Genomic DNA, 17,330 nt, shown 5'->3' with positions numbered 1-17,330 from the left:
AGCTGGATGCCTTTCCTAACACCAACCACTTTACAGCATGGACTGGGTGCTTTTTATGTGGCATCAGCACAGCAAAAGAATCTGATAGAATAAGTACCAAACTTTAAAAAAAAAGTACTGGGGTGGATTTATTTGACCTTTTAAAGTGGTGCCCCAGTATGGCCACAGTCCAATGACTGAAACAAGTTGAAGAATAAAAGAATATGGCAGAATTGGTAGGGGAGTCAATAAAATGATTTGTTGTATTTAGAGTGTTCCTTTACATTCTGAGTTCAAATCCTGGTATGGGTAGTTTTGCTTTTTACCCTTCTTGGGTCAATAGAATAAGTACTAATTAGGTAGGGAGGATCAAACTCATCAACTATACTACTACACAAAATTTGAAGTTTTGTGCTGAGATGAACATCATGTGTAAATATAAGTGTACTGCACATGTGCAAACACTACATACACTACACAAAGTATAAGCTTTTCTGAATAATTGAGAGAGGGGGTGGAGAGCAGGAGAGAGAGACAGAAGTGTGTATGTGTATGGTCACACATGTATGTAAGTGAGCATTTGTAAAAGAATTCCAAAAGCTATCAATAAAGTAAAACTAAAACCTGAAATCTGATCCAGTGACCCTAGTAAATATTTTACAGCTAACTTTATCTGGTTACCCTGTAAGCTAGAAAATCATACATCCACTCTCTTACATCACTGGTTGACATTTTCACTTGTCCCACTTCCTTTTATACAAATTCACTACAAAAATACACTTCTTTTTATCTCCACAACACAACAGAATCCTTTTTATCTCAGTAGAATCTTTCTCAGCTACTACTGCAACACAAATAATTCTACAGATGCTACCATTACTATCTTCAACACTCCCATTTTCAGTTCCAACTTATCTTCATACATTTCTCTTTACATACTTGTACCTATGAATCCACTATCATAAAGGTTATTTTACACGTTAAAATATATAGTAACATCAAAAGCCTTGTCTTTGAACATGGAGAAATATTCATATAATTTACTTTCCTCCACATAAGATTTATTTGATTATCAGATGCTAATCTCAGTAAATATAACTTTATTTTCATTCTTCTTTATAAAATTATCAAACAGCAATCTTTTCCTCCACCAATATATTTTAAGTTAACAAAAATATTCTTGGTCAAACTTTTTACTCTGAATTCTAACACTTTTTTCTGTGATATGGAATTTTAAGTTGATACCCTTGATATAGACATTTCTAACAGAATTACACAGTATCTGTATCACTTCAGCCAGACTTCTACTTACACACAAACTAAATTCTGGCATAATTTACACTATCTTCTCAGTTAGTGTGGAGTTAATAATCATTGCTCTTCTAAAGTTTCTGTTTGCATTTTGAAGTCTGATAAAAGTATCTTTCTCTATTCTACTTTGATGTGGAGTTGTTGCTGCAAAATCATGCAGTCTCTCACCACATGCTATATTTTCTTAGTTTAATTCACACCAATTATGTCAACAACATACATCTTTCATCTTTCTGTTTATTCAACATTAATCCATTCATATTTCCTTTAACATCAAGCTTATTTCTTCATACATAATTACTTCTTACTTCCAAGCCCCCAAGTGCACATACATGCATATGTGCACAGTGTTTCTATAATTTCTTATCTAATAACAACAAAATTACATTGGATATATAAACAGTACAGTCTACCAAGATCTGAAGACTTTAAAGACAGTCAACTGTTTTCCCTATCATCCTCACTACATATGGCATAATTTGTACAATTTAATCAAGGGAAAGAATTTTTTTTTCCAAGATCAATAGATAATGTTAGTTTGCCCTTGCATCATAAATTCATCATTGTTTTTAAAGCTGCCATAATAATAAAAGTTCAGTAATAAGCCCATAGAACAGAATCATTTTTAATGACAATTCCGTACTAATGGCTGGTGTGAGGAGATTATATAATAATATGACCAGAAAATCAGAGGTTTATAAAGTTTATGCTTAATTTCAGACTCTGTAGCATTAAACAGAGGAATGATAAATCTTCCTTTGAATAAGATGCTAGTCTACCACAGATTACATAAGCACAGCATCCAGAAACTATTCACTAAAACCAAAGCAAAATGAGATACAGAATTAAATGTCCAAACGAGAGACAAGATATGAACTCCACAATTTAGCATCTTTCAAAGAGTAGTTTGTATTAATACTTGTAAACATAAACACATTATATACACTATATTAATAAGCATATGATGAAGCAGCAGCAGTCGCTGCCACATCTACTTTACCATGCTCATATGGGTTGGGTAGAATTTGTTGAGGTAATTTTTCTACAGCTGGATTCCCTTCCTTTAGCCAACACTAACCTGTTTCCAAATAAGGTAATATTTTCCCATGGTTTGGCATGTTTTCCAGACAAGATTGGGAATGAAGTACACTGCTTGCATGACAGTGATATCGTCACCATATCCTTGTGAGGCTGACCAAAGCTTTGTAAGTGGAAATGGTAGATGGAAACTGAAAGAAGCCTGTCACGTGTGCATGTGCATATATACATATGTGTGTGTGTTTGAAATTTTAAGGTGTTTCCATTATTTTGTCCAACACCTGTATATTTACATGTGAGTGTCTCTGTGTCTGTATTTGTCCCCCATCACCATTTGACAAATGGTGTTGATGTGTTTACATGGTCTGATCGATAAGTATCCAGACTGTTACCATAGTAATGAAACTAAAGCATGCAGAGTGAAGCTGCTTGAAACAGATTGACCTTGAACTCTGCTGTGCATGCACACTAATTTTTAATGTTCTAACTCGCTTCCACTGTTTACAGCAGTGCTCAGAAGGAAGGTGTGTAGAGTGTTATCATCATATTGACCACAACAGAGGAAGTTGAGCAGAAAATCTCCATCAAATTTTGCCAAAAGCTTGGTGATACCTGTTCAGCGGCCTATGCAAAGTTTTCAAAAAGTTTTTATCATTCTCAACACAATCAAGGAGATCTTGTGCAACTGAAACCTCAAGTATCTTTTTGGTCAGTTGAAAGCAGTTTTGGCACAAACTTGGCAGACATGCGTCTCATACTCAAATCTTCAGTGATAATGATCTGAACTGAACCATAACTAATCTTCACATCCTCTGAAAACTCATGGATGATGATTCCATGATTTCCCCTCACAGCTGCACACACATCTGTGATGTTTTTCTCACTTCTGCTAGTTGCGGGTCTCTCAGAACGTTCATCAATATCAACATTTTTTTGGACATCTTGGAAATGTCTGAACCTCTCGTACACTCCTCTCCATACGCTCTCTACAACTTTGCACAGTCCTCTGAGCAGTTAGTATCACCATGACAACTTGCTCTGTCATGGTCAATGCGACGATCACACACTACACACCTTCCTTCCAAGGACTGTCGTAAACAGTGGAAGTGAGCTAGAATGCTAAAACTTAGTGCGCATGCACAACAGAGTTCATGGTCAATTTGTGCTTAGCAGCTTCACTCTGCATGCTTTAGCTTCATTACTATGGCAACAGTCTGGATACTTATTGATCAGACCTCGTACATCCCTGTAACTTAGCAATTCGGCAAAAGAACTGATAGAATAAGTACCAGGCTTAGAAAAAAATAAGTACTGAGGCCAATTCATTTGACTAAAAATTCTTCAAGGCAGTACCCCAGCATGGTCACAGTCTAATGACTTAAACAAGATATGATCTATACACATTAACACAGTCATTGAATTAAACTAAATAAAACAATTTGTACTTCACGCTATCTAGTTAATAACAATTCTCAGTAATTACGTTCCTTGATAACAAAGCTAGATATTATTAACTACTTTGGAATGGAAACCATCTTCTGATTAATATATCAGTCACATTTATTTATTGTATACTGCCGCAATATCTTTTACTTGTTTTAGTCATTGGACTGTGGCCATGCTGGTGCAAAATACTGAAGAGTTTAGTTAAACAAATCAACACCAGAACTTTATTTTTAAATCTGGTACCTATTCTATCAGCCTCTTTTACCAAACCACCAAGTTATGGCGATGCAAACGAACCAACACTGGCTGTCAAGTGGTTACAGGGGACAAACACAAACACACACACACACGGCAGGCTTCCACACCAAATTCCCTCACAAGGTGTTCGTCAGCCTGGAGCTATAGTAGAAGACACCTAACTGAACCCAAAACCACATGTTTCAAAGTAAGCTTCTTAACCACACAGCCATATCTGCACCTATAAAATTATTGATAATATAATACAAAGCCAACATACTGTGGCCAATATTATAATAAATGATTGAGATTCTTATCTAAAGAGGTCCTCAATTATTTGATTCCTCTTCTTACATACAATCATTTTAGGTCTTTTGATATTACATCAGTCACCAAGAGAAATATTTTTACCCCTTAATTTTTATTACATTTTTGCTACTTCCAAATATCTAGGTATTAAATATACAACAAAATCTTCCCTATTGTTTCAGAAATTGCCATTTCCTTCATTAAAGAAAGATAATTGTAATGGAATGATTTTATCCATCCATAAATATCAGTTTAAATTCCTGCATAGTTATGAGTTGCTCTTTGGCTAGGCATAGCACCTGTTCAGCCACCCTGACAGGGATACAGAAAAGTCATGGTACTGCAGCATGGTGGATTGTGAAGAAGTAGCAGAAGAGTTCAACTAAGCCAATGGTGCTTCTTACATTTGTGCTGAGTAGAGAAATCCTAGATCAACAGTCATGATCACCAAGCTCTATCAAGAGAGTAACTGCAACACATTGATAGGGGTGGCATCCATGGTTGTGTAATCAGATAATAAAAGCTCCCAATTCAAATTCATAATAATGGAATTGGATGGCAACAGAGTCATGGCAATCTGTGAAAGCAGCAAAAAAAAATTTTTTAATTCCAAAATAAATAAAATAATAAATACCAATTTCATTTATAATAGGCTAAATGACTGAAAGCTAACCCATATCCAATACAATATTTTTCAGTATTCTGGTCAGCTTTCTTTTGCCAGACTTGTATATAAATGGTTAGTGCATCAATAGTACAGAGGTAGCCAGTAAAGAATTGTTAGATCGATGCTCAATACAAAGCTATGTTGTTTCTATTGTGAGCATACTTCCTAAAGCTCTACAAATCAAAACTGTTTCCCATTTTGAAGATATTAAACAAACTGAGCAACTACAAAGCAGTCTTGTTGTATGTCTACACTTCATGGCTATGAACAATCTTTAAAGAATTTTGCATATTTGTGTGTACACATATGGTGTATCTTAGCATGTATACACACACACATACACCACATTAACACATGAAAGAGCACATATGTACTAACAAAGAACACAAACAAATATACACATGCTAATAGAAGTGTACAGAGAGACAGAAGAAAGATATGTGTGTGTGTGTGCGCGTGTGTGTATATATATATATATATATATTATTTTGTTTAAAAGAGTTCCAACACTGTCTGTTTTTTATGTTTTATTTATATTCCTGCAGAACCAATGTGGGGTATAGAATATGGAATATACAATATATAATATAAAATAAAATAAAATAAAAATGGATGGCACCATGAAATAAAGTATTGAATGTAGATGAAATATTGAGTGTTCAATATAAAGGATCAAATATATAAATATAAATATAAATATATAAAGGCGACTCGAGTTTCAGGGCTATTTCCCTTCGTCATGGCCGATCTGTTAAAGTCTGTCATACTGGCCATGACGAAGGGAAATAGCCCTGAAACTCGAGTCGCCTTTATATATTTATATTTATATTTATATATTTGATCCTTTATATTGAACACTCAATATTTCATCTACATTCAATACTTTATTTCATGGTGCCATCCATTTTAATTTAATTTTATTTTATATTATATATTATATATTCCATATTCTATACCCCACATTGGTTCTGCAGGAATATAAATAAAACATAAAAAACAGACAGTGTTGGAACTCTTTTAAACAAAATAATATATTCCTCTATACACAATCATACAAAAAAACCCACCTTTTTTGTATTTATCTTTACTCGTATGCATATATATATATATATATATAACCCACGCTAGCATGGAAGGTGGACATTAAACGATGATGATGATGACATATATTATTTTGGTTAAGTTAATCTCTTGCTACTCTTAGTTTCACCAGTGCGTGCACCAGTTCTTCAGACAAGAGACCAACTCAATCAAAATAAAATAATCATTAGTTTTTACTATGGTATCAAGCACTCTCTTCAAACAGTCAACATTAAATGCATATATATATATATATATATATATATATATATATATATATATAAATATATAACTACTGCATGTAATTAATAAAAGAAATATATATCAAAATAAGATAACTTAAAAAGCAAGAAAGATAAGATTATTAGCCAATCTGTGAGCTTTTGACAGTTTAGCCAACATATAGTGCTGCATCGAAACAATGACTCATTTTTAATTCATCATTTCTGTAGAACTTTTCTCTGATGTTCTTTACTTTCTTCTTTCTTAAATTACCATTTTATTTATATTGATTTTTATTCTTCTTTATTTCTATGCTGGCCCATTCATCCCAGAAAACTCCACCCCATGTTTCTTTGGATTTGGGTTGCTTAAGCTGAAAGTTCTAAAGATAACAGCTATTCATTATACCCCACTCACCTTTTATTCAATACATTGCTTTCTTTAATTGAATTCTTCCAAAGCAGAATCTGAGATTAGAATGGCACATGTTGCCTCCAATGTTCTATGAGTGTTTTCTTTAGTAGGTATTTTCTTTTTTATAAGATTATTACTTTTCCTTATTCTCATCCTTTGTGAAAAAAAAACATAACAAAACAAACAAAATAGCACTGAAAAGATATAACACTAATTCTTTTTAAGTAGATTTCTGCTATTCAGTAAAAAGTGAGTGAAAGAAACTAGTGGAGTCTTAAAAACTCAGGTGTAGTTTTTGCATTCTGCTGAATAAGTGCAGACTAAAAATAAAGAGGCACTGCAGATTTAATTGACTCTCAAAAAAAAAGAAGAAAAAAAGATTCCTTCTTGGGCAACAATTTCCATGACAACTGCTCAACTATTTGTCAAGATTGGTTTTCTTATAAAAACTATTATAAATGATATTTTGAACTTCATATCTCACCTGAATTATATTTTTCCTCCCCCACTCCAAAAATGAATATTTCAACAGAAACAAGAAAACCTCATAATTTCAGAAACGTTTACTCAATAGATATATAAACTACTAATTTACATTGATGTTCTCTTTCTAGTGCCAAACACCCTAATCATTAGGCCACATGCTTCTCTCTCTCTCTCTCTCTCTCTCTCTCTCTCTCTCTCTCTCTCTCTCTCTCACATACACATCACATCAGTCAGAAGAGATCAAACTTGAGTTCCTAAAGGTTTCTCTTTCTACAGAAAAGTCTTAATTTCCTGTCAGATTAACGTAAGATTGAACCATCAATAAACATGCAAGCATGGCTGTGTAGATAAGGTAAGTTAAGAAGTTCAATTTGCAACCATGTGGTTTTGGGTTGGCTCTTACAACAATGGTACTTGGGGTGTCTTCTATTATAAACCCAGCTGGGTAGGGGAATTTAATAGACAAAACTACAGGAAGGAAGTTCACCGTGCACACTCATGCATGCACACACACAAGATGGGTTTCCTGTAGTTTCTGTCTACCAAATTCTCTCACACAGCATTCTTAGGCTTGGTGCTGTAACAGACAACACCTACGGTACCATGCAGTGGAAAACCACATGGTTGCAAAACAAACTTCTTAATCACATGGCCATATGTGTGTATGTATATTAATAGCTTAATTCCAAATTAATACAAGTGAAGCTGTATACATGACTTAATTGTAAAAGCTACAATTTTTAGAAGTTCAGGTTTGATCTCTCAGGAGAAAAACAAATCTCATAGAATTTGTTAATTCAGTAATTTAGTTCTTAGGTTCCAACATTAATGTAATTGATTTTTGAGCAAAGAAATGGTTCATTTTTGCAACTTGTTTTTACCATCAATCTTTGGTGATACAAAAAATGTTTAAAAAAATCCATAGAAAATTGTTGAGTAAATGACTCAAAATTTTGAGTATAATCCTTCAACGCAAAATAAAAATGTTTAATAATAGGTCCACTGGCTAAGGGTGATACTTAGTTAAAGCAAAATGATTAGAAAATATACAAGGCTTTTCATTAAATATATTTTTGAAGAGAGAAATAAAGATTATTTATCACTTTGAGATAAATAATCAAAGTTTGTATTTACAGATCCAGTAATCAGAACAGCCAACATTCCAGAATTTCTCTTAATGAGAGATTCAATAATAACAAATAAAGGACAAACAATAGTATATAGATAATATTAAACAGAAATAGCAACTAAATTATTGTCAAGGAAAGGAGTATAGAAAGCATTTAACTTGGTGCTTGTTAGCTTATTTTATTCATTGCTTTAACATTTACCTAATCATTGATTTATATTTACTTAAAAGCAAGTGATGTCAGCTTTAAGAATAACAGTTACATCTTGTTTCATTTCAACAGTCTTCACCGGGTTTCATTTATTATTTAAAGTGTGTACAGACACACACACGTTCTTTCTTCCTCATTCTTATCCTTATTTACACAAATATAATCACAGTACAAGTTTCTACAGTATGAAAACCAACACTTAAATGTATCTATATTTACCCAAATACACATTAACAAGGAAAGAATAAGACAGAAAATGGAAAGTGATTTTCAAATATTCATATAAATTAAAACAACTTTCCCATAATTAGAAGAGTACAAATAGAGTTTTAAAGATTATATATATTCATGTGCTTCCAGATATATATGAATAAGTCTAAGTTGAAAGATAAGAAAATGTTACAGACCAAACAAATACTACATCACTCAGAAAGGATTACAATCAGCACATTACACAAAATATTAATAATAGGTGTAAACATTAATAATAGAATAATAAAGAATCCTAGAGTAAATACATGTATATTTCATTTATTTATATATATATATATATATATATATATATATATAAATAAATGAAATATTCAAACACTGAGATTTGAAGTTAGATGTCACTACTGTTCATATCATCTGTGGATAAATTCAAAATTTGATGATATCACCAGTAGTAGCATTGGTGGAACGCAGTTATGATAGCTTTAAGGAGCTATGAAATATCGTAATGATGCTTAATGAGCATCTAGCTGCTAGAAATAAGAGCCAAGTCTTAAATAATCCACCGTAGCACACCAATATAACAGAGAGAAACAGTGTATATATATATATATATATATATGTTTTTTTCCCCACTAAATTTACTTAACTCTTTAGCATTCAGATTATTCAGTCAAATGTAATGTTTTATTTACATAGCTTCCAAATTTCAATGATGTGGTTGTTTGCTTTTTGAATGATATTGTAGGGTAGGTGTGAGAGGCAGGATCTAGCTGATTTGAACATAAAACAAAATATTTAGTATGACCAGTTGACATGCTAAAAGGTTAAATATCTATCAAGTAATTAAATAATACAAGAGACAATTTCTAGAGTAAATTTGACTTATAACTGATAAGGAAAAAAAAAAAAAAAAAAAAAAACCTCTTAGCATGATCTGTAATTTCAATATAAAAGTTTGGTTTGAATCATTATTTTTTTTTTAATCATTGTTTTTTTTTTTTGTACCCTGCTTAATGCTCAACTTCTGGCAAACACTCACAATAAAGATATAAAATTACATCATACAGGGTACCAAGAATGACAACCTCTTTTATTAACTATACAAGTGGGAAAAATAAATATATTCTTACCAATACTAATATTTTCTTTTAAATACTCCTTACCTGCAATATAAAATAAATGTTTGAGAAACTTTTAACAAACAAATACAATATACTTTGTTCTTCATAAATACAAAAATAAAAATAAATCTTACACAAAACAAAGAAAAAGTAAAAGAATTTTTAATTAAATAAATGAGGTAGGAAATTGGCAAGAGAGTTTGCCTTGCTTTTTCATCCTTCAACGTAAATAAACTAAGTGCAAGGTTAAACACTAGCATCATGCCAATCAACTATACACAAAAATCAACTTTGTGCTTGATAAAAAAAATTATACAGATGTACATACAAATACATATACCTTAATGAAAATGGTAACACTTAAACAGGTGGCATTTATAAATAATGTAATCAGAGTAATACTACCTATAGTATTACTTGAAGCTCTCCTGATGCAGCGATAAACAGTCAGTTTTATTGACATAGAAAAAGAAAGAGGTTTGTTCCACAAATTTTAGTATTTCTGGTATTTTAAGCTACTGACAGATTCTTTGCATAACTTGTGTTAGATTTACTCTACTAAAAAAACAGGTAAGATATTGTGTTAACTATGATGGAAATGTTTGTTCCTTTTCTAATTTCATGGAGTACTTGTAAATGCTATGTATTATTTTGACAAGCATATTCTTTTTGCTTCTCCACCAACTCTTGTGAATTTGATTACCTGTCCTAATGTATCAGTGATACATTTTTATTAGCCATTATAAATGTTAAAGCCAAATCAGTGCCAAAAGAATTGAAACTTGAAACCACTAAGATGTAGTTCTATACAGCTGAGTGAGAAAAAGTAACGGCTTTACATTTGCAAATAAATTGGTGCAATAGATTTTCAGATATATTGGTTAAGATATCTGGAGAAAACAGTTATATATGAACAATGCATCAACAAAACTGAGAGATGGATAAACAGTACTAAATAACTAAACCCTTAGTCTTCAGTTCATCCTATGCAACATCACATATAAGTCTATCCACATCTGTTATGCCAACCACAATGGTTTCTTTGAAAAGTTTTAGTAACAAACTAGTAGCTGCTCATTCAATCCTTTTCTTGTAGTAGCAATAATTAAGCACAAATTATCTGTGTGTGTGTGTGTGTGTGTGTGTGTGTGTGTGTGTGTGTGGGCGCACGCGCGTGAGCTAAAAAAAGGAGGGAGGGAGGGAGAAAACAGACCCTAGAACAAGAATACAATGCAAATGTGACCCTAATGAGATTTGAACTCAAAACACGAAGGCTTGAACAAATACTGCAAGGCATTTGATTGATTCTCTATCAATTTTACAGGAACCAATGACAAAGATACAGTAAAAATCTCAGAACAAAATAACATCTAAGTTAGTCTTAGTATATTCAATGCGTCAAAAGATTATACAAAGACAATATTAGTCATTGACTAATTTATTTTCTTGGTGGGGTGAGTTGTTTCATGTTGATGGCATCTAAGAATAATTTATCATGCGAATGTCATTCTACACCTACATATTTGTACAGTTCATTAGATTCTCTCAGTAAGTATGGAAGACTTACTTGTCAAAAGAGTTGATATTTGTGACAATTAATGATTAAAATTAATTTTTCCTCACCACATTTTTTTTCTAGTAAGCTTTCTAACACTTTCTGCATTACTAACAACAAACTTAATTATTTTTAAAGCAGATGATATGCAAGAGTAATTTATTCTCTGACTAGAACAAATTAGCTAAGCCCGTTTTCTTTTGTTTTGTTTGTTTTTTGTTTGGGTTTTTTTTTGCTTTTTTTTTTTTGTACTGAAGAAGGAACTAAGGACCAGGTAAAATTGAGATGATAGTGAAATGTACTGTACCATAACATGTAACATTGGGAAGTTAGTGAACCCTACCAGTAGCTGGTACATCATTAAGATAGTGAAACAAATGCCAGCTTGGACAATGGACATTAAAATGATGAGAAGGAGGTAACTATACAGTATGTTTAATGGCTCCCATACTAAAAGTTAGAAACAAAATTAAGATAAATGTATTGAAAGCCTTCTTTCATATCTTCCTAATACCCTCTTCCTTTTTTTCTTCTTGTGTTTTCTTTCATTTTTTTTCCTTTGTTTGTATTACTTCTCTCTTCAAACTGAATTCATTTATCAGATGGGAAAGACACAAACACATGTGCATGCAAACACACACACACACACACACGCTTGCATATACATATAATTTTACTTTTTTTTCTTTCTTACAGTGTGTGTATAATATGTTGAAATGTAGGTACTAACAAAAAGAACTGCTATATAATCTGAACAATGTTTAAGGAGAGTCTCTAGTAGGAAAAGTTTCTAGATTACTTCTTTTATTTTCTCTCTCTCTCTCTCTTTAAAATCCTTTCAATCTTATTAGACCTTGTCTTTAAGAATTCATGTTTCTACTCTTTCCTTATACACTGACTGCCTGTTGTCATTTTGTAGATCTACTGACCTAGAACAAAATCAGCTACCCACTGCCACATAAGGTTTTTGTTTCCTTGTTTTGCTTGTTCATTTATTTTTTTATATTTTTTCTCATACCAACACTTTCCAACTATATTATCTCACTTTACCCTTTTCTTCAGCATATACAAACCACCAACCACTACCACTGAAAACATCCAACATAGAAAAAGATTTCATTTTCAATTTGACAGATTGATGCTTTTTACTAACAGGATGTCTGTATTTACAAACTCTTAGCACAAATTTGCAAATATGCAACTTTTGTAAATCTAACTGTATTAAAATTTTATCTTTTCTTCTAATAAAAATATTTCATCTTAATATATTGGATCGATACTTTGTGTGCTCAGCTGAAGGTAATATTGTCTCATCTAATAATTTTTCAAGTAGTTTGCCTTTTAACTTCAGTGATTCATCATCATCTTCACTAGTAGTTATATTTAAAAAGTAAACCTGTGTGTGTGTGTGTGTGTGTGTGTGTGTGTGTGTGTGTGTGTGTGTGTGTGTGTGTGTGTGTGCGCGTGTGCGCGTGCATGCACATGAGCATGCAGAGGAAAAAAGAGAGAGAGTGAAAAGAAACCTAACATATTTATATATTACACCATCATCATAGTGTTCACTTTCCTACGCTGGCATAGGCCAGAAAAAATTCACTGAGGCAGAATTTCTATAGCCAAATGCCCTTCTTGTTGCCAACCATCACCTATTTCCAAGTAAGGTAATATTTTTCCTAGTCCTTTGAATTTGAACAATACACTGGTTAGGCATGATTTCAAAGAACACAGCAAGCAAATGATAAGATTCATTTACAATAAACATTCAATCTCAAGAGAAAAAGATATCACACATACACACACGCATCCATATCATAATAGCTGATATAAATGTTAACTTGTTTGTTGATTTCTCCAACATGACTGGAAAAATTACATAGAAAGAGGGAGGGAGAGGGAGAGAGAGAGTTAACAGAGGTACAGGATGAGGGAAGAAAAAGAATCAGAGAGAGAGAAGAGGGAGTAAATGACAGAGTAGTTATGGTAAGAATTATACAAATACGAAATTTGTTTTATTTTATTTTATTTTAAGGCAATAGTTTCTGTTTGAAAGTTAGAATTCACCTCATCATTTTGTACAAGCACCAAGAAATTAGCTAAAAGTTAAATTATAATTGTTGTACATATGCTGTATTTTCTGATGTCAACCATGGTGGCAAAAATATACTTCCAAAGTTAGCTATCATATAACAGGTAACACGTGCATGTATTTGTGTGTGTGTGGGGGGGGGGTGAGTGGGGGTGTAAAAATTTATCAAATAAGTGAAATGAAAAAACAGACGTTTATTCAATTAGTTGACAGCCATTTTATAATCCATGTTAGTTACATAACCGACACTACATCATCCATCACACATAAAATATACATAAAAAATATGCACACACATACACACACCCTATATATATTTGCCTTCGAAATGTGGGGTAGATGAAACAGGGACAACTGACGAAGGGTTATACTCTTTACGTTGCATGTCTCGTTTCTCTGCTTGTTTTTTTCATTGTTCGAAAAAAGTTCGTTTTCTATGTTTTCGTTTCTCATTGTGTTTAACGTTTTTTTGATGTCCTGTACCTATATGCATGTATGTATACATATAGATGTAGGTATGTACATATACGTATGGATATATGCATATATATATATATATATATATATATATATATACAGTAATCATGTGCCATATCATGGTTCATCTGTCGCACCCTCAGTACAGCGCAGATTTTTCTGGCTAATATATGTAAATTTATATCACAGATTCCTCAGTATATCATGGGTTTCTGCAGCCAATAGGTATTCATATCTTTTTAGATTTTAATTATTTCTGTCATGAAATAAGCATTTTCACACCTAAAAATTAATAAATTAATAAATAAAAATACAGTACTGCACATTAATTAAAATATATTAAAAGGAAATACATAGTGTACCATAGATGAGTAAACAAAGAATTGCACATACTGTATGGAAAACAAAACTTGGGAGGCGAGTGTGTGGTATTGTTTTGCATTTACAATAAAATAAATATATACAAATTATAAAAATACTGTTTCTACTTTGCAGATTTTCACCCATCACAGGGGGTTTTGGAATGTAACACCCATGATAGTCGAGGGATTACTGTGTGTGTGTGTATATATATATATATATATATATATATATATATATATATAAAATTGTGCCATAACATAACAGGCTACTCTTCAGGACATTTCGTGGCAAGTTAAAACAAAATACACACACACACAATGAAATTCTCACAAAGCTTTGGTCATCTCAGGACTATAGTAGAAGACACTTGTATAAGGTGCTGCTTAGTGGAATTGAATCCCAAACCACATAGCGGAGAATCAGACTTCGAAGCAAAACAGCCATACCTGCATTTATGTGTGTGCATGTATGTGTTTACAACTGCACTTGATTATATGAAAGAATAAGCAGAGTGAAGAAACAGTGCATCTGTAGGCCACAAGTTGTAGTGTATTGACGATTCTTTGCCAAACTGTCAGATGGTTTTCTCTTGAATGCAGACTACAGTATGCTTGTGTTGTGTTCCCTTATTTATCCACTTACTGATTAGTTATTTTTAAGCAAGTCTTCCGTAGTTTAAATTGAAATGTAATTCTCTTAACAGGCTTCACTTGATAACACATTGTATCTATTGTTAAAGTAGTATCCTATAACAATCCAGAAATTCAAAAAGAATTTAGATGCATAAGTATACTGATATAAACCTGTAATGTGAATGAGTGAAATATGTTAGAATCAACTTGAGTTGAACTGAAAATGTTGGGTTTCAAACTACCATGTAAAGAAATATTTATTATAATAATGCTATCAATACTGATGATGACAGGTAGCAGGCTTGATGTAGGTCATGCTTTATAAACACTGCTGTCAGTGATGTCAAATAATTAGGTGTCAATATTATTTGCTTGTTTATTTCATCTTCTTTCAAAAAAACAATATCTAAACAACAATGCAGTGTTGTCAAGACCACCATTTGAGACCGGGTGAAATATTAAATTCTCAACTCATATTTTTCTTTTCTTATATTTTTTCCCCATTTATACTGTCTAAAACTGTCTTGCAATTTCCATCCCAGTATGGTGTTTGAGAGAAAGATATTTCATCCGAGATAAAAATAAGCAAATTCTTTTTTTTTTTTCATATAGCTCATCTGTACATGACATATATTCCCACCTACGATGACTCTGATTACAATTGAACAACCACTAAACAAAATGTTATTCCTTTAGGAATCATTTATTTTACACTGTCACTAGGCAAAATTGCATCAGCAATCTTCCCCTCTGTGACAAATAAATCCAGAAGGATTCACATTATGACCACTCAATTAGAAATATTTTATTGAGATTGTCGTGTGCTATTACCCATCCATTTGAATGGCTTTTACACTGTCTCAATGCATCACTGAAGAAGAGGGGTCTGTTGTATAATTTCTGTGAGATTGAGAATCTAATTCAGTTACGGACATAGTGAAATAAGAATTACAGCTAATTGAAAGAAATAATTTTAATAAAATATCACTAAACCAAGCTTAGCCATATACAAAATTAATATTATTCCCTTGTGAATACATATATTCTGTCAAGGAGAGCAGTAACTCTGAAAAACAACTGACAGTAGAGTGAGCTCTTTAGTCTCCTTTATATAAAATAACCTCTCTTGCGCCTGTAGCACAATAAAATGCACCCAATACACTCTGCAAAATGGTTGGTGATAAAAAAAGACATCCAGCCATGGAAATCATGCTAAAAATGGAACATATAAGCAAGATGTAGATTCTGCAAGCCATATCATAGGCTACCCACCTAAGAAGGCAGTAAATTTGAATAAAAAGACTTGTTAGTCGTCCTGCATCTAAAAGAGTCTTGTTAGTTCTCCTGCGCCTAAAACATACACAAGACTTTTTTCCCCTCTGTTGCTGTGTGAACAAGTTGACACAAACTGTTGTGACCTATCCAACACCATGCCAGTATATAAAAAAAAAAAGTGTAAAATGATGATAAGCATAAAAATAAGCTGTCACTGTATCTACATAGATGTGTTTTTGTATTTGTGTCTTTATCTTTGAGCATTGTTGAGCAATAAACCACCAGAAAGACTGATATATCAGGTCATCCCATAAGTTCTGTCCAAATCTTTAATAAAGGATGAGGAATTTTTTCCCAACCAAGCTCTTTGATCTTCTGTGATGTGATCTTTGCAGTGTGGGGTCACACATTGTCCTGATGATGAAACATCACTCCTTTTCAATTCACTAAAGCAGGTCTTTTTTCTTCAAAGCTTGGTTCAAACGCTCTAATTGCTGACAGTAGACTTGAGCATTGATTGTTGCATTTGGTGATAACAATTCAACGTGAATTACTCCTTTGCAATCCCACCAGATAGAGAGAAGAACCTTTTTCCCATAAAGTTCCCTTCTCGGTTGTGGTTGAGTTTTTTTCCCTTTTACCAAGCCACTGTTTACGACATTTAATATTTTGATAGAAGATCCATTATTCATCTCCAGTCACAAGTTTATCCAAAAAGGGTGAAATGAGTTCGCAAGAATGGAGAGAAGAGCAGATGTCAACTCGGGATTTGCGGTTGCTTTCGGACAATTCATGAGGCACCCATTTTCCAAGTTTAGGAACCTTTCCAAGTTGTTGAAGATGACGATGAACAGTTGTATGCTTTGAACTAAGCTTTATCGCCAATTCTTCAACTGATAATGCAGGATTTTCTTCAAGTAATGCCTCAAGGAGCTTATCATCAAACTCAAATGGATGTCCTGTTTGATCTTCATCTCCAAGGCTGAAATCTCCACTTCCGAATTTTGCAAACCATCTTCTGCAAGTTCTTTCATTCAAGCATTCTTTCCCATAAACTGAGTGTATGTTTCGAATCG

The 17,330-nt window shown here is 32.7% G+C and overlaps 1 protein-coding gene across 9 annotated transcripts in view; it reads right to left on the bottom strand.

Moving 5' to 3' along the window:
- Nucleotides 1-17,330, bottom strand: part of LOC106876273 (uncharacterized) — a 292,167-nt gene that overhangs the window by 64,953 nt on the left and 209,884 nt on the right. For 7 of the 9 annotated variants that reach the window (XM_089351076.1, XM_052966696.2, XM_089351071.1 and 4 more), the window contains exon 2: nucleotides 9,876-9,908. The exons of the other annotated variants lie outside the window; for them this stretch is intronic. The gene's annotated coding sequence lies outside the window, so the exon portion shown is untranslated. The remainder of the gene's footprint in view (nucleotides 1-9,875; nucleotides 9,909-17,330) is intronic. 9 annotated transcript variants of the gene reach the window in all.

The sequence above is a fragment of the Octopus bimaculoides genome, chromosome 1 (genome assembly GCF_046866305.1).
Source record: "Octopus bimaculoides isolate indiv1 chromosome 1, ASM4686630v1, whole genome shotgun sequence".
Classification (NCBI taxonomy): Eukaryota; Metazoa; Mollusca; class Cephalopoda; order Octopoda; family Octopodidae; genus Octopus; species Octopus bimaculoides.
This window is presented reverse-complemented; position numbering and strand designations above follow the sequence as displayed.